The following is a 23,671-nucleotide window of genomic DNA, read 5'->3' as shown; positions in this document are numbered from 1 at the left end:
GATTATTTTAGGATTCTGCATTAACTCTATAATGTTATTGGTATCTATATATATAAAAAGGTAGCTACCGTAAAGACCATAATGACCTAACAGCCAGTTGCTATGACGTCCACTGTGGCCAGCGAACTGGCCTGATCAGGGAGTGGGGCCGACGGCCAACCTTGAGGCCCCTCCCCACTGCCAGCCTGCCCCTGATCCGACTCTCCCACCCCAATCAAGAGTGGGGCCTGCTGGCCAAACGCCCCCTCCCGCCCCCCCTACCAGCCCCGCCCCTGATCACCCCCCCTCCCCAATAGGGGGCGGTGCTGGCCAGCCAATCTCCTGCAGCCCCTCCCCCAGACCGGCCTCCCCCACCCCAATCAGGGGTAGAGCCAGCTGGCCAACCACCCATGGCTTCTCCCCCAGGCCACTGGCCCCTGATTGGAACCCCCCACCCACCCCATTTGGGGGCAGGGCCAGCTGGCCCACCACCCACAGCCCCTCCCCATGGCCAGCCCTGCCCCAATCGACCCCCAACCCCAAGCAGGGGTGGGTCCCGCTGGCCAATCGCCCACGGCCCCTCCCCCCAGCTGGCCCGGCCCTGATCGGGGGGCCCTGATTGGGTCCTGATCCAGGTGGGAGGCCAGCCAACCTCCTGCCATCTCCTCCTCCCGACAGGCCCAGCCCCGATCCACCCCAATTGGGGCCAGGCCAGCCGGACCCCACCCTTGCATGAATTTGTGCACTGGGCCTCTAGTTAATAATAAAAAAAGCAGTCCTGGCCTGGTAGCTCAGTTGGTTAGAGTGTTGTCCTTATACGCCAAGGTTTTGGTTCCATCGTGGGTCAGGGCACATACATGAATCAACCAGTGAATGCATAAATAAGTGGAACAACAAGTTGATATTTCTCTTTCTCTTTCTTTTTGTCTTTCTCATTTTCTCTCTCTCACTCTCTCTGTCTCTCTCTCTGAAATCAATAAATTAAAAGCATGTTTGTCAGAGAAATTTAGTTAACATCTTAAAACTGAAAATGTATATATGTTGCTTAGATAAATACAAACACTGTAAACACTTAAAAAATAAATAAAATAAAACATTTATTTTCAATATATATTTTTATTGATTTCAGAGAGGGAGGGAGAGAGAGAGAGAGATAGAAACATCAATGATTAATTGATTGCCTCCTGCTCGCCCCTACAGCCCCTACATGGGACAAAGCCCGCAACCCGGGGATGTGCCCTGAGTAAGAATTGAACCATGACCTCCTGGTTCATAGGTTGAGGCTCAACCACTGAACCATGCCTGCCGGGCCAGAATGGCTTTTAAATGTCATTAACAAACACCTTGAGAAAGAAGTGGTTTCTCTTCTTGAGTACGGAGCTCCAAATATGGTGATTGAAAACTTCTATTTAATTACTTATTGCAATTACAATAAAACAAACACTATGGTAGCAACAGTCTTGCTGACGGAAGCTGCAGTCTGAAATTCAGGCACCTGCATGTCCATAGTCCCACTCACCATGTAAGCCAATGACTAGAGGAAAGAATCAGTTTGCCTCTGATTACATCTGATTGCCATCAGTGATGACAATAAACAAGGCAGAAAGGCCAAATGATACTTGTGGGAAGCTCTGAAAAGGGCCTGGGAAACATTCCCAATTGAGGATACACAAGAGAAAAAAAGTCAACTGAGTCACATGGATCAAAGGCAAACTGATTTAAATTAGTCACCGGAGCAGCACAGATTAAAATAACAAAGGGACATCATTTCATACCTATTAGATTGGTAAATGTTAGAAAGTAGAATAATGCCACATGTTGTGAGCTGTGGGTTATAGGAAACCGCCTGAACAGCTGGTGGGAGAGGGCACTGGTGCCACCATCTTGGGGAGAATCAGGATTTAGTCAAATTGTATATATTCTGTGGCCCAGCAATTCCTCTCCTGGTTTGTCTCAAAGAAATCTCATACAGGTTCATAAGAGGTCATGCAAGAGAGAATGTATTGCAGTGTTATTTGTGAAGTTGGAGGCAATCTGGGTTCATTACTGGAGTAATGGAATAACTCATGGTGGATGCACACCATGATATGCTATACAGCACTTAGAAGCAGAAGATTAGTCATAGCATAATATGTATGGATCTTAAAAATACAGTGCTGTGCTTAAAAAGTATGAAATCAGCCCGGCCAATGTGTCTCAGCGTTGACCTATGAACTAGGAAGTCATGGTTCGATTCCAGCTCAGGACACTTGCTTGGGTTGTGGGCTCAATCCCCAGTGTGGGGTGTGCAGGGAGCAGCTGATCAATGATTCTCTCTCATCATTGATGTTTCTATCTCTCTCTCTCCCTTCCTCTCTGAAATCAGTAAAAATATATTTTTAAGAAGTATGAAACCAGACAATATATAACTATACTACCATTTATGTAATTTAAAACATATGTATATCAAACAACAAAATATACAGTATTTTGTAAGAACCCAAACAAAAAGATCCACATTAAACACATTAGGATGTTTACATATATAGGGGACAGAGAGAGGAACGAGAATTGGAATTGGGATTCAAGGGAACACATAAATAAATGGGGACTTGCATGCATCTGTGATAACAGTGTCTTATGAATTAAAAAAGGCAAGGAACAAAGTCTCTCTTGGAACATCCAGAAAGAATGCAGGCCTGCTGACACTGATTTTAGCCCTTAAAGACCCATTTCAGACTACTGACCTCTGGAACTGTAAGATAATACATGTGTGCTCTTTTAAGCCATTAAGTTTGTGGTAATCTGTTAAAAAAGCAATAGGAAAGCCATACAATAGCCATAATTTATATATTAAAAGAACTAGTGGAAAAGGTATACAACATACATAAACAAGGGATTTTAGCAACGAGATGGAAGCTATTCAAACTAGTCAAATGTAAATGTTAAATGAAAAACACAATCTCAAAATAATTACTTTGACATTCTTATCAGCAGAATGGACGTAAAAGAGAAAAGAATTGGTGAACTTTAAGATAGGTGAGAAATTATGCAAACCAAAATACACAGAGGAAAAAGGGTAAAAATGCAAAACATACACCCAAGATCTCTGGGACAATATCAAATGGTCTAACATACATGTCTCTGGATTTGCCAAAAGAAGACAAAAGAGAATTTGGAAGGGAGGGAGGGGGAGAGAGAGAGAGAGAGAGAGAATGAATTTGGGACAGAGGTAATATTTGAAGAAATAATAGCTGAGAATTTTCCAAAGTTAAAAAAAAAAGACCAACCACAGATTGACAGTTGAGAAAACCCAAAGAAAGATTAACACAAGGAAAAAACACTTGCCAGGCACATATGGTCGACCTGCTGAATTTTAAAGATTGGTATAAAGAAAAACATAAAGGAAATCAGAAAAAAGAAAAACAAAACAACAAAACAGAGGAACAAAGATAAAAGTGACAATGCACTTTTCATCAGGAAATATGCAAGCTAGAAACAAGGAAGTGGTATTTTAAAGTACTGAAATAAGCCCAGCTGGCATGGCTCAGTGTTTGAACATTGACCTATGAACCAAGAGGTCACCAGGAGATCACAGTTTGATTCCTGGTCAGGGCACATGCCCAGGTTGTGGGCGGCTTCGTCCTCAGTGTGGGGCATGCAGGAGGCAGCTGATCAATGATTCTCTCTCATTATTGATGTTTCTCTCTCTCTCCCTCTCCCTTCCTCTCTGAAACCAATAAAAATATATTAAAAATAAAGTACTGTAATAAAAAATATGTCAACCAAAAATTATTTACCCAGTGGTAATATTGATTTTTAAAAATCTATATTTAAATCTAACCAACTTACTATTTGTTTTGAATCTTATCCCATCTGTTCTTTGTTGTTATTTTTGCCCCTTTCCCTATTTTCTTGTAGATTGAGTACTTTTTACGATTCCATTTTATTGGGTTATTATATTATACTAGAGGCCCAGTGCATGAAATTTGTGTACTGGGGGTCCCTCAGCCTGGCCTGCGCCCTCTTGCAGTCTGGGACCCCTTGCTCCTTACTGCCCGCCTGCTCGCTGCTCTTTAGTGCTGCTGTGGAGGCGGGAGAGGCTCCTGCCACCACCGCTGCGTTCACCAGCCATGAGCTCAGCTTCTGGCTGAGCAGTGCTCCTGTGGGAGTGCACTGACCACCAGGGGCAGCTCCTGCATTGAGCGTCTGTGCACATCATAGCGACCAGTCGTTCTGGTCATTCTGCTGTAACAGTTACTTAGGCTTTTATTATATAGACTAGAGGCCCGGTGCACAAAAATTTGTGCACTTGGGGGGGAGGGGGGGTCCCTCAGTCTGGCCTGTGCCCTCTCACAGTCTGGGACCCCTCGGGAGAAAACGACCTGCTGGCTTAGGCCTGCTCCCGGGTGGCAGAGGGCAGGCCCAATCCCTAGGTGCAGCCCCTGGTCGGGCTCAGAGCAGGGCCGATTGGGGAGTTGGGGCGCCGCCCCCTGTCATACAGAGAGCAGGGCAATCGGGAGGTTGTGATTCCACCCTCAGTCACGCTCAGGGTAGGGCCGATTGGGGGGTTGGGGCACCGCCCCCTGTCACACTCAAAGCAGGGTCGATGGGGAGGTTGCGGCGCCACCCACTGTCATGCACAGAGCAGGGCCAATCAGGGGGTTGGGGCATTTCCCCCTGTCACTCACAGAGCAGGGCCCATCAGGGGGGTTGGGGTTCTGTACCCTGTCACGCACAGAGCAGGGCCAATCAGGGGGTTGGGGCGCAGCCCCCTGTCATGCACAGAGCAGGGCCCATCAGGGGGTTGGGGCACCGCCCTCTATCACCCACAGAGCAGGGCCTATCAGGGGGTTGGGGTACCGCCACTCACACTCAGGCCAGGGCCGATGGGGAGGTTATGGCTCTACCCCGTCACACACAGAGCAGGGCCCGTGGGGGGGTGGGGGGCGGTTTGGGGCGCCGCACCCTGTCACACACAGAGCAGGGCCGATCAGGGAGTTTGGGTGCTGCCCCCTGTCACGCTGATCCCGGTGCCAGGAGGCATATTACCCTTTTACTATATAGGGTAGAGGCCTCGTGCATGGGTGGGTGCCGGCTGGTTTGCCCTGAAGGGTGTCCTGGATCAGGGTGGGGGTCCCCACTGGGGTGCCTGGCCAGCCTGGGTGAGGGGATGATGGCTGTTTGCAGCTGGTCACACACCCTTCAGGGTGGGGGTCCCCACTGGGGTGCCTGGCCAGTCTGGGTGAGGAGCTGAGGGCTGTTTTCAGGCTGGGGGTGACTGAAGCTCCCAACCGCTCCTTTTTTTCTTTTTTCTTTTTTTTTTTATTCTGGGCAAGCTTTAGCTTTGAGGCTTGGCTCCAGCTCTTAGGCCTCTGCTGCTGAAAGTAGGTTTCTGGCCTTTGCTTACAATGTTGCGATCCTGCTGGCTGAAGCCCGGCAGGTTTCTGAGGTTTTGTTTAGATTCTATGTTTGTTACATAGTTGCTTGCAGCTCAGAGGCCTGCAGTGGCAGGCGGGGAACGTTGGAGTCCTCCGTCACTGAAGCAAGCAAGCCTCATGTTAGTTTCAAGCTGCCTGGCTGCCGGCCACCATCTTGGCTTGCAGTTAATTTGCATATTGCCCTGATTAGCCAATGGGAAGGGTAGTGGTCGTATGCCAATTACCATGTTTCTCTTTTATTAGATAGAATTAGAGGCCCGGTGCATGAAATTTGTGCATGGGAGGGGTCCCTCAGCCTGGCCTGCACCCTCTCCAATCCAGGACCCCTCGGGGGATTGGGCCTAAACCGGCAGTCGGACATCCCTTTCGCAATCCAGGACTGTTGGCTCCTAACCGCTTACCTGACTGCCTGCCTGATCAGCCCTAACCACTCTGCCTGCCTGTCTGTGCCCCTAACTACTCCCCTGCCTACATGATCACCCCTAACCACCTCTGTCTGCCAGCCTGGTCGCTCCTAACCGCCTGTGCCTCAGCCCCCACCACCATGGCTTTGTCTGAAGGGATGTCTGGCCTAATTAGCATATTACTGTTTCATTAGTATAGATCAGTGGTTCTCAACCTTCTGGCCCTTTAAATACAGTTCCTCATGTTGTGACAAAACCATAAAATTATTTTCGTTGCTACTTCATAACTGTAATGTTGCTACTGTTATGAATCGTAATGTAAATATCTGATATGCAGGATGGTCTTAGGCGACCCCTGTGAAAGGGTTGTTCGACCGCCAAAGGGGTTGTGACCCACAGGTCGCGACCCGCTGGTGTAGATGGTTACTGAGCAGTGCATTCTGGGGAACATGGGGAAGCGGCCCTATGACTCAGAGACCAGGGACTCGACAGGAAGCTGGGAGGTCTGGTCTCACTCAGCAGAGGATGGGCCTTGGATCATGGGTGAGGCCTGGACTGTGTTTAGATCTGAGGAGCCTCCCTCCTCCAGGCACCACTTGCTCAGTGGCCTCCCACACACACTCCCACCCAGGTTCAAACCCGCAACCTTTCAATGTACAGGACGAAGCTCCAACCAACGGAACCACCTGGCCAGGGCAGTTATTCTTGGCTTTTCTTTTCTTTTTTCTTTTACTTTTTTATTTTCTTTTATTTTTTACTCTTTTAATTAAATCTTTATTGCTGAATGGTTTACATAGGTCCCCTTTTCCCCCCATTAACCTTTTCCAGCCTACTACCCCCTCCCCCCAGGTCTCACCACCCCATTGTCTATGTCCAGGGGTGATGCATATATGCACATAAGGCCATTGGTTGATCTCTTCCCACCCACCCTCCCTCCCCCGCCTTCCCTCTGAGGTTCCACAGACTGTTCATGCGTCTGTGTCTCTGGGTCTATTTTTGTTCATCAGTGTATTTGGCTCATTAGGTGTTAAAAGTGTTCTGCTTGTGATCACTTGGGTTTTCTAAAGATGCAGTCATAACATGTACAAATCTTTTTTCTTTTTCCAAGTATACCTGTGGACACATTGGGAATATAGATACCAGAAATAGAAGTCTGTGAATAAGTTGAGAATAGGATGCTTTTTCTTTCGTGACGTTGTGTACATGATCCTGTGCTCCTGCTGTGTTAAGAACACCGAGTACTGTGGCTGCAGGGAGGCTCTCATTGGCAACTCATCCACATAGAGCCATAGCCTATAGCCTCCCTCTCCATCAGCCGCAGCTCCCAGGACAGATGCATGCACCCCTCAGCAGAGGTGGGGGCACTTGGCCACCTCCTGCAGGCTTGCCCCCTGTCATCACCTGGTGGGTTCCACCTTCCACATATCACCCTCTTGTTCCTACTCCCAAGACTTTCCATGCACTTCCTCTCACTCAGCCCCTTCCCTCCTCCCATCATGTCCGCAGCCCCAGGTGCTGTCCCTGTGAGGTGTGCGACACTCCCTACTGGATTGTTTCATCTTATTCTTCCACTAGGGGCCCGGTGCACGAAATTTGTGCACTGGGTGTGGGGGGGAGGGAGTGTCCCTCAGCCCAGCCTGCCCCCTCTCACATACTGGGAGCCCTCAGGCGTTGACCCCCATCACCCTCCAATCGCAGGATCGGCCCCTTGCCCAGGCCTGACGCCTCTGACAGAGGTGTCAGGCCTGGGCAGGGGACCCTCATTTCCTCCCATCACTGGTTCTGCCCCCAGCCCAGGCCTGATGCCTCTGGCCCAGGTGTCAGGCCTGGGCAGGGGACCCCCAGACCCCTCCGATTGCTGGCTCTGCCCCTTGCCCAGGCCTGACGCCTCCGCCAGAGGTGTCAGGCTTGGACAGGGGATCCCCATCTCCCTCCGATCACTGGCTCTGACCCCCATCAGGCCTGAGGCCTCTGGCCCAGGAATCATGCCTGGGCAGGGGACCCCCATCTCCCTCTGATCGCTTGCTCCACCCCCGGCCCAAGCCTGACGCCTCTGACCCAGGCTTCAGGCCTGGGCAAGGGGACCATCATATCCCCCCAATCCCCGGCTCCGCCCCCCCACCCAGGCCTGATGCCTCGGCCAGAGGAGTTGACCCTCATCACCCTCTGATCACCAATCACCGGATCGGCCCCTTGACCATGCCTGAGGCCTCTGGCCAAGGCATTAGGCCTGGGCAGGGGACCCCCAGCTCCCCGCGGTTGCAGGCTCCGCCCCTGCCCAGGCCTAACGCCTCTGGCCTAGGTGTCCGGCCCAGGCAGCGGGGACCCGCAGCTGCAGCGGCCCCGCGATCGTGGGCTCCGCTTTAGGCCCAGGCAAGGGACCCCTAGCTCCCGGGACTGCCAGCTTCGACCATGCCCAGCTCCCATCGCTGGCTCCACCCCTACTTCCCGCTATCATTGGCCAGGGCTGCAAAGGCACCTGATTCTCCAATCATGGCTGGGGGGCAGGGCAAAGGTGGCCCCAGGGCCGCCTTTGCCCTGCCCCCCAGCTCTTAGCTCCCCCCTGGGTTTCAGATCACTGTCAGTGGCAGGGGGCTTCTTCCTGCTTTCCCTTTCGCCTCCCTGCATTGTGCCTACATATGCAAATTAGCTGCCATCTTTGTTAGCAGTTATCTGCCATCTCAGTTGGCAGCTAATTTGCATATAGCCCTGATTAGCCAATGAAAAGGGTAGCGCCGTACTCCAATTACCATTTTTCTCTTTTATTAGTGTAGATGGCATCCAGTGTTTCTCCTGCCTCGTTTAACTTGGTTTGAATCTGAGTGGAAATGGCTCCATCTTCTATTCCTTTTGTGTCCTTTCCACCCCTAAGTTAATGTCGTGTCCTTAGTATATGGCTATGAGATGTCTCTGTGACTGAGCTGGGAAACCTTTCGCATTTCTTTTTCCTTTTCTTTCATCTCAGGATAACTGAGCTCTGCGGTTTGTGTGGGACCAAGTGCCCTGAGAATACGATGCTGAGCCCTCTGAACTCATTTTATTTTTTATTGTATTATTTGATTCCTGGGGTTGAATTAAACATGAAAACAGAAGAAAATATACCCTTAGATATAGAATCTGAGTTATTACCCAGAGATTTCCATGGGAGTTGACACTGAGGCATGAGACACATGTGTTTATTGGTCAGTTTCCTCAATTATGGAACGAAGGTTGAACCTGCCCCTCGAATCCTTTGGAGGTTGTATATGATGAATCCAGAGGGATTAACTGGCGGCTGGGAGAGTAAGATTGGAAGTCAACAGACACTTGTTTCCTTTACCCCGACACAGTTAGAAAAAGACAACTCCTTTTATCTTAACACCATGAAAGGCTATGCCTGTGGGAGGAGGTGCAGGGACCAGGGCTGGCCCCTTGCTCCTGCCCCGCCCGCCCTCCCTCCATCCCTGCATCCCTGCACTGGCTCAGCTGCCTGGCTCGGCCCCTCCCCCATCGAGGAACCACTCAACTCAGGCTCTGGCGCCGCTCATCCTGCAGGGAGGAGCATGCACAGTTTCTTGCAGACATGGAAGCTGTGGAGTAGGGAGGTGGCGGGTTTTCCCAAGGAGGGTGTTTGTGCTTTAAAGCTGATGCTCTCTGTCCACCTCCAAGCAGTGAAGGCTGAGGGTCGCTGCAGGCATTGAAGTCCTTGTTGAAGTCTCTGTTCCGGAGCCTCTCACAGCGGAGAGTCTGTGTCCTGGGAGGCTGCGCAGTGGAGGCACCATGTTCCCTTCAGAAGGAACTGAGGATCGATTGGAACCTGCTGGCTGGGGGAGCGACCAGGAGGTCTGCCTTGTGCCCACTCACCAGTCCCCAGTCCCACTCCGTTGCCACCTAGCCCAGTTCCCCTTGGTTTCCCGTTGATCATCCAGCAATTGGAGCCTGGGGCCAGGGCGGGGGGTGGGGAGGGAACTAGAGGTGCTTCCTGCACTTCCTGTGTTCGGTCGTCCGTTCGGTCATTTTGGACATTACGGACCCTAGCTTTTTATAGAGTAGACTAGAGGCCCGGTGCATGAAATTCATGTGTGTGGGGGGGTGTCCCTCAGCCCAGCCTGCACCCTCTCCAATCTGGGACCCTGTGGAATCGGGCCTAAATGGGCAGTCGGACATCCCTCTCACAATCCAGGACAGCTGGCTCCCAACCGCTTGTCTACCTGCCAGAATGCCCCTAACCACTTCTGCCTGCCAGCTTGATCACCCCCTAACCACTCCCCTGCCAGCCTGATCGATGCCTAACTGCTCCCCTGCCAGCCCAATCGCCCCTAACTGCCATCCCCTGCTGGCCTGGTCGCCCCCAACTGCCCTCCCCTGTAGGCCTGGTTGCCCCCAACTGCCCTCCCCTGCTGGCCCGGTCACCCCTAATTGCCCTCCCTTGCTAGCCTGGTTGCCCCCAACTGCCCTCCCCTGCAAGCCTGGTCACTTCTAACTGCCCTTCCCTGCAGGCCTGGTTCCCCCCCAACTGCCATTCCCTGCAGGCTTGGGTCTCCCCCAACTGCCCTCCCCTGCCAGCCATCTTGTGGTGGCCATCTTGTGTCCACATGGGGCAGTCATCTTGTGTGTTGGAGTGATGGTCAATTTGCATATTACCTCTTTATTATATAGTATATTAAATGTAAATAGTTTACACACGCTGACTAAAATGCAAAGGTTGTCAGACTGTATTTTAGAAGTAAGAACTATTTTCTATTAAAAAAAATAAAGCAAAAAAACAGCTTCAAATATAGATGGACATAGATGGATTAAAACTAAAAGGATAAGAAAAGATGTCACACTAACAATAATCAGAACACTCAACATCATTTAGATATCAGTTCTCTCCAAATTACTCTATACATTCAACATAATCTCAATAAAAATCTCAACAGATTTGTCCTGGCTTGGTGGCCCAGTTAAAGGAATGGGAAATATTTAAATTGGAATAGAGAGGACTCCACGGGCATATGACCACAACTTGCAAATATCTCAAGTCTGGAAGGAAACAGACATGATCCATGTGAACCCCAATAAGGAAGTAGGATAGAAGCTGAGAGGAACTCACCCTCAGAGTTACAGCTGTTGGACACTGGACCCTGACTGCAGGGTGACATCTGAGCACCCTCCACCAGCAGTGATGAGAAAGAAGAGCTGACCTTCCAAGCTCTGGAGATGCTGCAGGTTCCATTAGGTCAGGGCACATTCCTAATTGCAGATTGATCCCTGGTTGGGGTACCAACAGGAGGCAACTGATGGATGTTTCTCTCTCTCCCTTAAAAATAAAAACCCCAACAGATTTAGTTGTTTTTGATATTGAGATGAATGAGCTAACTAAAAAAATGTATATAGAATTGCAAATAACTGAGAATAATAAAACACATTTGAAAAGGAAGAACAAAGTTGGAGAACTTATACTATTTGTCGTCAAGATTCACTGTAGCACTGCAGTAATAAAAACAGTGGTAGTCTTCTGAGTATATATGTAAAGAAACCCAAAACACTATTTTGAAAGAATATGTTTACCCCTATGCTCATTGCAGCATTAGTTACAATAGCCAAGGTATGGAAACAAACCAAGTGCTCATCAATAGACAAGTGAATAAAAAACAGTTGTGGTACATATATACAATGGACTATTACTTGGCCATAGAAAATAATGAAATCTTACCATTTGTGACAACATGAATGGACCTAGAGGGTATTATGCTAAGTGAATAATGTTAATACAAGGATATTCATTTGGGAAAAAATGAAATTCCACCCACACTTCACATCACAGACAAAGACAAATATCATATGATATCACTTGCACGTGGTTTCTAAAGAACAAAACAAACAAACAAACAAAATTAAACCAGACTTATAGATACAGAGAACAAGCTGACAGAGGCCAGGGGGAAGGGATGTTGGTGGGGGGGTGGGGGGGCTGGGTGAAATAAGGTGAAGGGTAGGAAAGTAATAATTGGTAGTTACAAAATCAGCATGGGGATAGAAGGCAAAGCATAGGGAATATAGTTAACTTTATTGTGATAACTGTACATGGTTCCAGGTGGGCACTTGAATTATCAGAGGGAACACATTATAACCTATATGAAAGTCTATCCACTGTGCTGTACACCTGAAACTAACACAAAATAGTGTTGAATGAAAACTGTAATTAAAAAAATACCATAAACATCCATTAAAAAAAGACAGTGTGGCAATGGTGTAAAGGATAGACATAGAGATTAAAGAAAGAATGGCATCATGAAACATCCATGCATCCATGACCAGTTGATTTTTGACTAAGATACTAAGGTCATTCAATAGGGGAAAGAATAGTATTTTTAACAAATGATGTTAATACAAAAATATTCATTTGGAAAAAAATGAAATTCCACCCACACTTCACATCACATATAAAAATTAACTTGAAATGAAACATAGACCTAAACACAGGAGCTAAAACTCTAAAAATTCTAGGAGAAAACCTGGGCCAAAATCTTTGTGAACCATTATAAATAGAATAAGACATCTTTTAATTTTTTTTTGGGGGGGGGAGGGCACATAAAGCATGAACTGTAAAAGAGAAATTACCAATTGGATTTCTTCATGTTTAAAAATATTTGCTCTTCAAAAGACATTGTTAAGAAAATGAAAAGACAAGCGACAGACTGGGAGGAAAATATTTGCAAATATATCTGATGAAAGTCTTATAGTCTAAATACATAAAAGACTCTTACAATTTAGTAATAGGAAGACAAGTCAATTAAAGAAATGAATAAAAGATTTGAATAGACACTTCACCAATGATATATGAATGGCTAATAAGCACATAAAAAAGTGCTCAACATCATCAGTCATCATTAAAACAACAATGAGATATCATTCCATACCCACTAGAATGGTTAAAATGTAAAAGACTGACCACACCAAGTGTTAGTAAGGATGTGTGACAACAGCATTTCTCACGCATTGCTGCTGGGAATACTAACTAGTACAGCCACTTTAGGAAGCAGTTTGACAACTTCTTATGGAGTTAAACACACACATACCCTATGACACAGCAATTCCACTCCTAGGTATTTACCCAAGAGAAGAACATATGTCCATATCAAGGTACTTAATTTTTGTGTATATTACCATTTCTCAACTAAACATGTAACCATTATATATAATAAGACATCTTTTAAAAAATCCCTAGTTCCTTAAAATTGCAAACAATGTGTACATTTTATATCATTCATATTAAAATAAAAAAATTAACAAGTAATAGAATGGTGGCAAATTTAAATTAGGATTTCTCCGTCCCCAAACCTATAAAGTCTAGGTAATCCAAGTCTTGATTTAAAGGTATAACAGATGTCATATGTGAAAATTATATTTTTGTTTTAACACATTAAATAAAATGAATTTAAAAAACCATTCGTCCACATAAAGACCAGCTACGTATGGACATACGGTTTTTCCCGACAATATTGCAAGGAACACTGTTGAACATAACTCCTGGAGCCAGTGTGGCAGTTTCTCTAGGGCCATCGCTGTGGCTGTGAAGGCTGAGTCACTGAGTGTGTGCTTCTCCTTTACTAGACACCGCACATTTACTTTTATGCCACCTGATCACGCTAAGCCTGTGGTCAACTGACTATATCATATAAATGCCTATCAAGCAAGGTCTCCCTCAACATTTTCTATTTTTAAAAAGCCAAAATTATACTCCTTGAATGTCTCCTATAAGCAAGACACTGTGCTAGGCACTATGGACATACAGAAAAATAGTAGGTCCTTCACCTTTAAGGAACTTAAGATAAACTAAGGTAAATTGAGAGCCGGGCTGGGTCTGTAGCTGGAGCCTCCTCATTGATGCTCCTAATAACTTATGCAAACCCAGTGAGGAGGTGCAGGCCCTGCTACTTGGGAAGGGAGCAGAGAGCCTCTGTTCCTCCTGTTCGTCAGATAGCCACTCTTCCTGAGCAGTGCCAGCCACAACCCTTAGACACGGTGGTGAAAGTCGGAGTGAACAGATTTGACCACACTGGGCGCCTGGTCACCAGGGCTGCTTTAACTCTGGCAAAGTGGATATTGCCGCCATCAGTGACTCCTTTATTGACCTCAACTACATAGTCTACATGTTCCAGTAGGATTCCACTCATGGCAAGTTCAAAGGTACAGTCAAGGCTGAGAACGGGAAGCTTGTCATCAATGGAAAGTCCATCTCCATCTTCCAGGAGCGAGATCCTGCCAACATAAAAAGGGGTGATGCTGGTGCTGAGTATGTTGTGGAGTCCACCGGTGTCTTCACTACCATGAAGAAGGCTGGGGCTCATTTGAAGGGCGGAGCCAAGAGGGTCATCATCTCTGCCCCTTCTGCAGATGCCCCCATGTTTGCGATGGGTGTGCACCGTGACAAGTATGACAACTCCCTCAGGATTGTCAGCAATGCCTCCTGCACCACCAACTGCTTGGCCCCCCTGGCCAAGTCATCCATGACAACTTTGGCATCGTGGAGGGACTCATGACCACAGTCCATGCCATCCCTGCCACCCAGAAGACTGTGGATATCCCCTCTGGGAAGCTGTGACATGATGGCCAAGGGGCTGCCTGAACATCATTTCTGCTTCTACTGGTGCTGCCAAGGCTGTGGGCAAGGGCATCCTGAGTTAACTGGAAAGCTCACTGGCATGGCCTTCTGTGTCCCCACCCCCAGTGTGTTAGTTGCGGATCTGACCTGCTGCCTGGAAAAAACTGCCAAATATGATATCAAGAATGTAGTGAAACAGGCATCAGAGGGCCCCCTCAAGGGCGTCCTGGGCTATACTGAGGACCACGCTGTCTCCTGCAACTTTTACAGTGACACCCACTCCATCTTTCATGCTGGGGCTGGCATTGCCCTCGATGGCCACTTTGTCAAGCTCATTTCCTGGTATGACAATGACTTTGGCTATAGCAACAGGATGTTGGACCTTATGGTCCACAAGGCCTCCAAGGAGTAAGAGCCCCCTGGACCACCAGCCCCAGCGAGAGGAAAAGAGGCCCTCAGCTGCTGCAGAGTCCTTGCCCCAAGTCAATCCCCAATGCACTGAGAATCTCCTCACCACAGTTTCCATCCCAGACCCCCTGGAGAAGGGGAGGGGCTTAGGGAGTCCTACCTTGTTGTGCATCATCAGTAAAGGTCACTGTACCCAGCCAAAACAGAAACAAAACTCCCCTGGGAGGCCAAGAGGGCACCTGCCATCATCCCACCAGAGAGAAGAGGGAGCTGAGGCACAAAGGGGGAAGTGAATTGTATCACATTATGAGGCCAGAAATGGCAGAGCCCAAGCTAGAACTTAGGTCGCCTGACTCCAAATCAGTGTCTTTCTCCAAATATCACTGACTCCCCACAGCTAGAAAAATGGGGAGGCTTCTCAATCTGCCCTCATGTCAGACTGAAAGATAGACACATTATCAACAAAAGTTCACAATATTAAGTCTGGGCTCCTAACTTCCATGACTGGCAAAATGCCCCTGATAGCCAGGCCACAAGCTCTCTTAGGCTCGGGTACTCCAACACCCACCTGTGGTTGGAAGTATCTATTTTCTAGAAAACACAGCCACAACTACGTTTATAAAACTAGGGTACAGACAGCTGAAACTACTCACGGATCCTCAAACTGTGTCTCCCCTTTCCCACTATCAAACCTTCGCTCAGTCTCCTCTCGAGTGCTCTCACCTCCATTCCTGCCTATCAAATCTTACCCAGACCCGAGCAGCCAGCACAACAATGAAGAAGAACAAAGTCAGAGGATGGACACTGTCCAACTTCAGGACTTACCACATAGCTGCGATAATCAAGACAGTGTGGTATGGGTGAAAGAACAGACACATAGATAAATGGAACAGAGTGTGGAACCCAGAAGTATGCTCACACTTAAGTCTGTAACCCATTTCAAGTTGAATTTTGTGTACGGTGTAAGATTAGGGTCCCGATCTCATTGTTCTGCATGTGCTTATCCAGTTTTTCCAACACCATTTCTTGAAGAGACTGCCCTTACTCCATTGAGTGTTCTTGGTGTCCTTGTCAAAGATTAGTGGAATACATGCCCATGGGCTTATTGCTGGGCTTCCTGTTCTGTTTCCTTTGTCTATGTGCCTATTTTTATGCCAATACCATATTGTTTTGTTTACTAAACCTTTGTCATATAGTTTGAGTTCACTACCAACAAAGAAAATACATGAAAAATTCAGGAATATTTTGTCTTATTCCCTTTCCCTGACACTTTAAAGATGATCTTCGAGATCAATATGAGCTGAGTAATAGCCTATTCTCATGGCACAATCTAGCTTTTCAATGGTGGTGAAACACACCAATGAAGTCATTCTCTTGGGAGGAAAATGTTGGTTTTTGAGAGAAAAACAAAGGAGAAATGTGGCAACAACTTGTACTCATGGAAGATCCTTTTTTCAGAGGTTCATTAAAACAAACAAAAAAACCCAGATGCCTTTAAATGGTTATTGTGCTTCAAAATGTTGGCTTGTTACATCCAAGGACCCTCCCTGTGTTCCCGTAAAACAATTTCTCCCAAGAGAGGTAGCCGAGTCTTAATGAGGTGAGCAAGAAGACTGTTTGATTAGACCAGTACTTCCTAAAACACCCATCATATGCCTTATGTTCAGTTCGTGGGGGCACATGCACTTAGGGTGAGTCGCCATGTTGTTTTTTGTCCTCGAGATGCTCATACTCAAGCCGTAGAGAGAGCTAGTGCTTAGCTGGGTTATTAAACGCAACATTTTCATTAAACACCTCAGTCTGCCACTACACAGATCTTCACACTGTGTGACAGCATCAGCATGTATCCCCCAAGAATGCCCAGCTAGGACAGTATGTCCAGGGAGGACCTCTAGGTCATTTCACAGTCAAGCAATGGATTGTGCGGAATATTCCTCCCAGTGGGAAGAGGGAGGGCTGCGACGTGCCGTATTTGTGGACCCGTGGGCCACCTTGGGCTTTACGTGGAACCATTCATCTCCCTTCTCCAGCTGAAGACTCTGAGGGCTGCACGTTACTGGGGACACATGCAGCACCAGTACTGCATACCCAGCCCCAGCTGAGGGCTGCCTTCTGGTCTGGGTGAAGAAAAACCTGAGGTGCTATAGAGGCAAGCAGTTGACCTGTCTGCCCATCCCAAAGGCCCAGTCAGAGAGCTCACGGATGTTGGTTTGGCACTGCATCAGTGGCAGAGGAACTGCTTCCCCGGCTCACAGGTAATGCTCACTTCTGGGTCTTTTTGTGTTGCTTTGAGGCCCTGGCCTCGTTGAAACATTTCAGCCCAGGCACAGCTTTCTTTCTTTTTCTTTTTTTAAAAAATCTTTATTGTTCAGATTATTACAGTTGTTCCTCTTTTCCCCCATAGCTCCCCTCCACCCGGTTCCCACTCCACCCTCTGCCCTTACCGCCCCCCCCCTTTCCCTCACTGTCCTCATCCATAGGTGTACGATTTTTGTCCAGTCTCTTCCCGTTCCCCCCACACCCCTTTCCCCCTGGGAATTGTCAGTCCACTCCCTTTCTATGCCCCTGATTCTATTATATTCACCAGTTTATTCTGTTTATCAGATTATTTATTCATTTGATTTTTAGATTCACTTGTTGATAGATGTGTATTTGTTGTTCATAATTTGTATCTTTACCTTTTTCTTCTTCTTCCTCTTCTTAAAGGATACCTTTCAGCATTTCCTATAATACTAGTTTGGTGATGATGAACTCCTTTAGCTTTTTCTTATCTGTGAAGCTCTTTATCTGACCTTCAATTCTGAATGATAGCTTTGCTGGGTAAAATAATCTTGGTTGGAGGTTCTTGCTATTCACCACTTTGAATATTTCTTGCCACTCTCTTCTGGCCTGCAAAGTCTCTGTTGAGAAATCAGCTGACAGTCGTATGGGTACTCCCTTGTAGGTAACTAACTGTTTTTCTCTTGCTGCTTGTAAGATTCTCTCTTTGTCTTTTCAGGCACAGCTTTCTTTTTAACTCCATGTCTTTTGCTGAGAAAGACGCTCTCCATTGAGAAGAGGCAGCCAGATGCAGTCTGGGAGCAGAAACTTGGGGGTGAGAAGGCTCAGGGTTCTAGTCGCATCTCAGCAAGGTAGTGAACCTCCTTAAACCTCAGTGTTCTCACCTGCATGCAGAACAAACCTTTCTCTCTTCCAGCTGAAAACAGGTTGTGACTAGAAAACTAAAGATTATAGAATTGTCTTTTGGAAGCCACTCTAAAAATCAGGCCTCCACCCCCTAGCTGGTTTGGCTCAGTGGATAGAGCATTGGCCCTCGAACTAAAGGGTCCCAGGTTCAATTCTGGCCAAGGGCATATACCTCGGTTGCAGGTTCCCCGGCCTTAGTCGGGGTGTGTGCAGGAGGCAACCAATTTATGTGTCTCTCCCACATGGATGTTTCTCTATCTCTCCCTCTCCCTTCCACTCTCTCTAAAAATCATCCTCAGCTGAGGATTAATAAAAAATTTAAAAAATAAATCAGACCTTTATGAGAAAACATGAAGAAAAACACCAGGGAGAGAGAACCAGGCAAGCCAGACTGGGGGTTTTCCTGTGAGCCCTGGCCCAAGATGGCTCTTATGGGACACCTGGGCCTTCCTTACAGAATGTCCATATCTGCAGAGATTAATACGCCGAATAACAATGGTTGTGGGTGGCACTTTACAATTCACACACCCTCCTGTGCTCCCCAGACTGCACAGGCTTTAGTTGCTCCCGGAAGTGTCATCTCTTGTGGAAAGAATTTCTACCCAGCCTTGCCACCCAGCAGCTCCTCAGATCCCAAGGCACTTGACTCCCCTTAAGAGCACAGCGCTGGAAGGTCCTCCCCTCACCCACTCACACCTCACCGCCCTGCTGCCTCTGCTCAGGGGCCTGGTGGGCCCAGCTTCCTTGTCTGTCGGGAGCAGCGCCTTCAAGAGGGCCAGCCCGGGGCTGCCACTTCTGCTCAGAGCCAGTAGGCCCGCCGGCCATAATGCCTTTTAAGCAGAAGTTAGAGCTTCACGGATAAGAAAAAGCTAAAGGAGTTCATCACCACCAAACCAGCATTATATGAAATGCTGAAAGGTATTCTTTAAGAAGAGGAAGAAGAAAAAGGAACTCTTACCATTTGCCACAGCATGGATGGAACTGGAGAGCGGATAAATACCACATGATCTCACTCATTTGTGGAATATAATGAACAACATAAACTGATGAACAAGGACTGATCCAGAGACGGAGAGGCATTGATTGGACTGTTGGGCTTTGGAGGGAGGGGAGGGGAGGGTGGGGGTAAGGGGGAAAGATCAACCAAAGGACTTACATGCATGCATATAGGCCTAACCAATGGACACGGATAACGGGGGGCGGGGGGTAAGGGCATGAGCGGGGGGAGGGGGGGTAGAGGGTAACGTGGGGACAAGGACACATATGTAATATCTTAATCAATATATTTAAAAAAAAAAAAGAAGTTAGAGCTTTTCCTTCCGTGGCACCTTGCCTGACGTTGGAGAAGAGCGCCCTCTAGTGTGGGTTTTTGGTAGAGACGAAACAGCTTCCTCCAGCCTGGGTGAGGCTCTGGGATCTGAACTGCTGGGAGGGGAAGAGCCAGCAGCAGAGCGTAACTGGGTGTAGCAGAGAGGTGGGGAGGGCAGACTGGGGACCCTTGAGCTCCAGGAAGTCCCTCCATACACACTTAGCCTCTCAGGCCTGCTCATGGCGGAACACATTTGTCCCAGACCCTCCTCTCTTGTAACACCCAAACTTCAGCCTACCCCTGACACCTGGCCACAACAAGCTCACCTGCCTCTGTGACTGAAGAAGGGAAAGGTGGAAAAGGCATTGAGCAGTGTGTCTGAGTAGGAACACGGCCGCCCAGTTGTCCGTTGATAGCACCAATCCTTGGGTGGCCTCCTTCTGTGCCTTCATGGTCCTGCAATGACCATCAGATCAGTCCTGTTTTCTGCAGGCTGGGGGAGGGGGGAGTTTAGCAGTGTGTGAGTAGATAGATGTTGGGTGACATGCCCTACGAGGGTGTCAGGCAGTAGGACTGCCTGGTAACTATGCTTTTTATTTTATTTTTATTTTTTTAAGTATATTTTATTGATTTTTTACAGACAGGAAGGGAGAGAGATAGAGAGTCAGAAACATCGATGAGAGAGAAACATCGATCAGCTGCCTCCTGCACATCTCCTACTGGGGATATGCCCGCAACCCAGGTACATGCCCTTGACCGGAATCGAACCTGGGACCCCTCAGTCCGCAGGCCGATGCTCTATCCACCGAGCCAAACCGGTTTTGGCAACTATGCTTTTTAGAGCCACACAATCTTCATCTATACCACCCCATTTTTTGAGAGGGACAATCCACATTTTAAAAGATCTTCAGTAAAGTGTTACACAATTCAGATTAAAGCCCCCCTCCTTCTTTCCCTTCTAAACAGATTGCCTTGCTAAGCCCCTCCCATAAGGGATTTTATAGCTGCCACCAGCCACAGAACAGGATGTCCTGGCGCTTAGGGAAATGAAGTGGTAGAGGCTGTACCATCAGTACTGTACCCGTTAATTCCCAGACTTGCAAATACATTCAGAATCTCTTTTGTTGCGGTTGTTTCCTACGAATTATATCCTATCTTCAGCTCTATGTGACTTTATTAAATTTAATCAGACCCTAAGCTGCTGCACCTACATGGTCAAATTGAATGTTATCCTATATAATAAAAGGCTAATATGCAAATTATCCCCTCAAGAGTTTGACCAACCGGGAGTTCAACTGCCCACTATGATGTGCACTGACCACCAGTTGGGTGGCGCAGAATGAAGGAAGACCCCAGTCAGCAGCTGGCAGCCAGCAGCTGGGGGAAGGAAGGCCCTGATCAGCCCTGATCACCAGCCAGGCCTAGGACCCTACCCATGCATCAATTTCGTGCACCAGGCTTCTAGATTGTATATAATTTTCACCAAGCCTATTTCCAGTTACAGGCAGGGTGACCACCCATCCAGGTTCACCTGGAACCATCCTGGTTTACATCTGTCACGCTGGCATAATTATTAATGGTGGCCCTTTTACTCTGAAAAGCGTCCCATTTAGACAATCAATTACACTGTCACCCTAATCACAGATGATTTATGTAAGAAAACATTTAGGTGTAAGAATTTATAGGATGTGAGAGATAAAATTACAGGAATTTGAAATTTAAATGGTTATTATATTCTTGGCCTAAATAGCTCTAAGCTTCCTGGCCACTGGAACAGAAGGAAAACATGAAGGCTAAGAAGTTCATTCTACCTTGTAAAATGATGCATATGCTATCATCTGGAGGAACATATTTGTCAGAAACTAAATCGGAGGAGGAATTTTTCACATAAACTGTTGTATAAGGGACTGTGTGTGATGTCCTCCATGATAGTTTTAGCAGAATTTCCTATGTGGTCATTTGAAAAAAATTGGTTCTCAAAAATGATTGTGCTTTTCCAATTCTCTTTCAGTCTCTGTGAAAAAAAATGGGTAGGGAATAAAAATTAACTCACAAGGATTAACTCAGATATGTGTGCAAAGTAATCTATAAATATCAAAACATTGTCATTTTTACTCTTATTATCTTATTAACCCAAACTGTCCTTTTATTGATGGGGAAACCTAGGTGGAGAGAGAGAGAGAGAGAGAGGGCGCTAGTTTTTGGCAAAACTGGGGTTAAGACTCCTGTTTAACCCTAAATGCCAATAAAATCTCACATGGCTGTTCATCAAGACACTTTGAGAGTCTGTCAGGCCACTTGTGGGGGTTGGGGCTGAGGCGGGCAGGGAGATGATGCAGAAAGGAATTCAGGGACCTTGGACAGTAATGAGTGTGGCAGCCCAGATGCAGAGGCTAGAAATGGTGTTTTAAGTCATTATCCTAAAAAATATTATGAACATAACTTTCTTTTAGCAAAATAAAAGGAGTTCCAAGGTGTTTGCATGAGTCACTCCCAGGTGAAAACAATAAGGCATCTGTTTTTTGTAAGTTAAGAAGAAGGCTTTTCCTAGTCTGGTTACAGGGACACAGCCCCTTGGGTTAGTCCTAGCAGGGGGTTTTCCAGCCTTACCGCACAACCTTCTTCAGGACAGTGGGTCTCAAAGTGAGGTCCCAGACCAGCAGCAGCAGCAGCAGCAGCACCCCAAAACTTGTTAGACCTGCAAATTCCCAGGCCCCACTCCAGTCCCACTGAGTCAGGAACTGGGGTGATTCTGTTGCACACTGTGGCTTGAGAACCACGGCTCCAGGCTGACTTCAAGGAGAAGAGAGAAGCAAAGTCATGGCAGTTCTCCCCTGGCTGCTCTCCCCCACCCACCAGGCAGGTTGTCCTTCCGGACTCCTCATAACCATTCCTTTCTCAGGCGTGGCCGATGCGCCTGGGACTTGCTCAAAGCTGAAGAAGTGCTTAGTCTTTGTTTGAGGGTTTGCCTCACCCGTACCACCTTTGGGGGTAATAAAACGACCTTTACCAAGCACTTCATATGTGCCAGGTTCAAGAGCACTACAATCTGATGGCCCAGGTCAGTTTAGTTTTAAGGAAAAAACATGTATTTCTTCAGCCTCTGATATATTTGGCTGATTTCCAGCTGGAATAAACTAAAAAGGATCCCATTTAATTTTTGAAGGGTAATCAGGAAAGGGAACACCGTGACAGTCCAGAATGTAGAATTCTGTAGAAACCGCTGTTCCCTTCTACAAAGAGCTTTTCACATTTACAAATGGGTCTCAGCAGAAATAGTTTATCTGAGCCTGAAAGAATATTGATTCGCTTTCAAGGCATAATGAGTCTAACGGTTTTGCCTGCTATTTTTACCCTGTCATTTCAACAGACCAGTGTTGTGGGTTCAGACTTATCAAAGGGGAAAGAACTCTTAACCCTCTCTTTGGAGGGCTGTTCTTGACGGGTTGTAAACTAAAAAGGAAATGAGAAGGATTTTCTGGCTGTACGGACCTCGGATTGCCCTGCTCTGCATCTTTCTTCCCAATGGAGCTTTCTGGATACTCAAGGCACTGCTCCCCAAGCTTTATTCTGTATGCAACATGCTGCCAAAGGACCGGAATTCACTCAGCGAGGTGGAGGGGAGGCTGAAACCTGGGAGGGTGGATCTGAGTTTCTGTGATGCTGGGCAGAAGGGTACGCCCTGGAGAGCTGACTTCTACCCCATGACCTGACCAGTCAGCACAACCCATCTGAGCTCTGGGTACAAGCTGCCTTGGCCAATAGTGAGAGGGGAAAGACTCTTAAGAACAGGGGGCCCAGCCGGCATGACTCAGTGGTTGAGTGTGGACCTATGAACCAGGTCTCCACTCGATTCCTGGTCAGGGCACATGCCTGGGGTTTCGGGCTAGATCCCCAGTGTGGGGAGTGCAGGAGGCAGCCAATGGGTTATTTTCTCTTATCATCTCTCTCGCTCTCTCCCTTCCTCTCTGAAGTCAATTTTAAAAAATATATTTAAAAAAAGAATAGGGGGGAGAGTAGCAGATGGAGACAAGTGAAGAGAATCAAGAACAGAAGTGTTCTTTCCTCTAGAACACTGGCTCTCAGCCTTGACCTGCACATTACAATCCTGTGGGGAGCTTAAAATTTTCTGGCCACCAGGCCATACCCCGGACCAACTGAATCAGACCCTTTGGGTGTGGTACCCAGGCATCAGCACTTTTAAAATCTCCCTGGGTGGTTCCCATGTGCAGCCAGGGTTGAGAACCACCTTTTCAGCATTTACTTCCTCCAGCAACTGCTGCTTTCTTGCCTCCTATCCGGAGGACCATGTGTCAGGACCCTTCACATTTGTCTCAGCTTGTATTTTCTTCATTTGTCTGGCCTTTGAGGACTGTGTGTAGAATCAGGGGCATCT

At 47.4% G+C, this 23,671-nt stretch overlaps 1 pseudogene; it reads left to right on the top strand.

Moving 5' to 3' along the window:
* Nucleotides 1-6,252: 6,252 nt before the first annotated feature.
* On the top strand, nt 6,253-14,784 carry LOC118675738 (annotated as a pseudogene).
* The last annotated feature ends 8,887 nt before the right edge of the window (nt 14,785-23,671 follow it).

The sequence above is a fragment of the Myotis myotis genome, unplaced genomic scaffold (assembly GCF_014108235.1).
Source record: "Myotis myotis isolate mMyoMyo1 unplaced genomic scaffold, mMyoMyo1.p scaffold_m19_p_2, whole genome shotgun sequence".
NCBI lineage: Eukaryota > Metazoa > Chordata > Mammalia > Chiroptera > Vespertilionidae > Myotis > Myotis myotis.
This window is presented reverse-complemented; position numbering and strand designations above follow the sequence as displayed.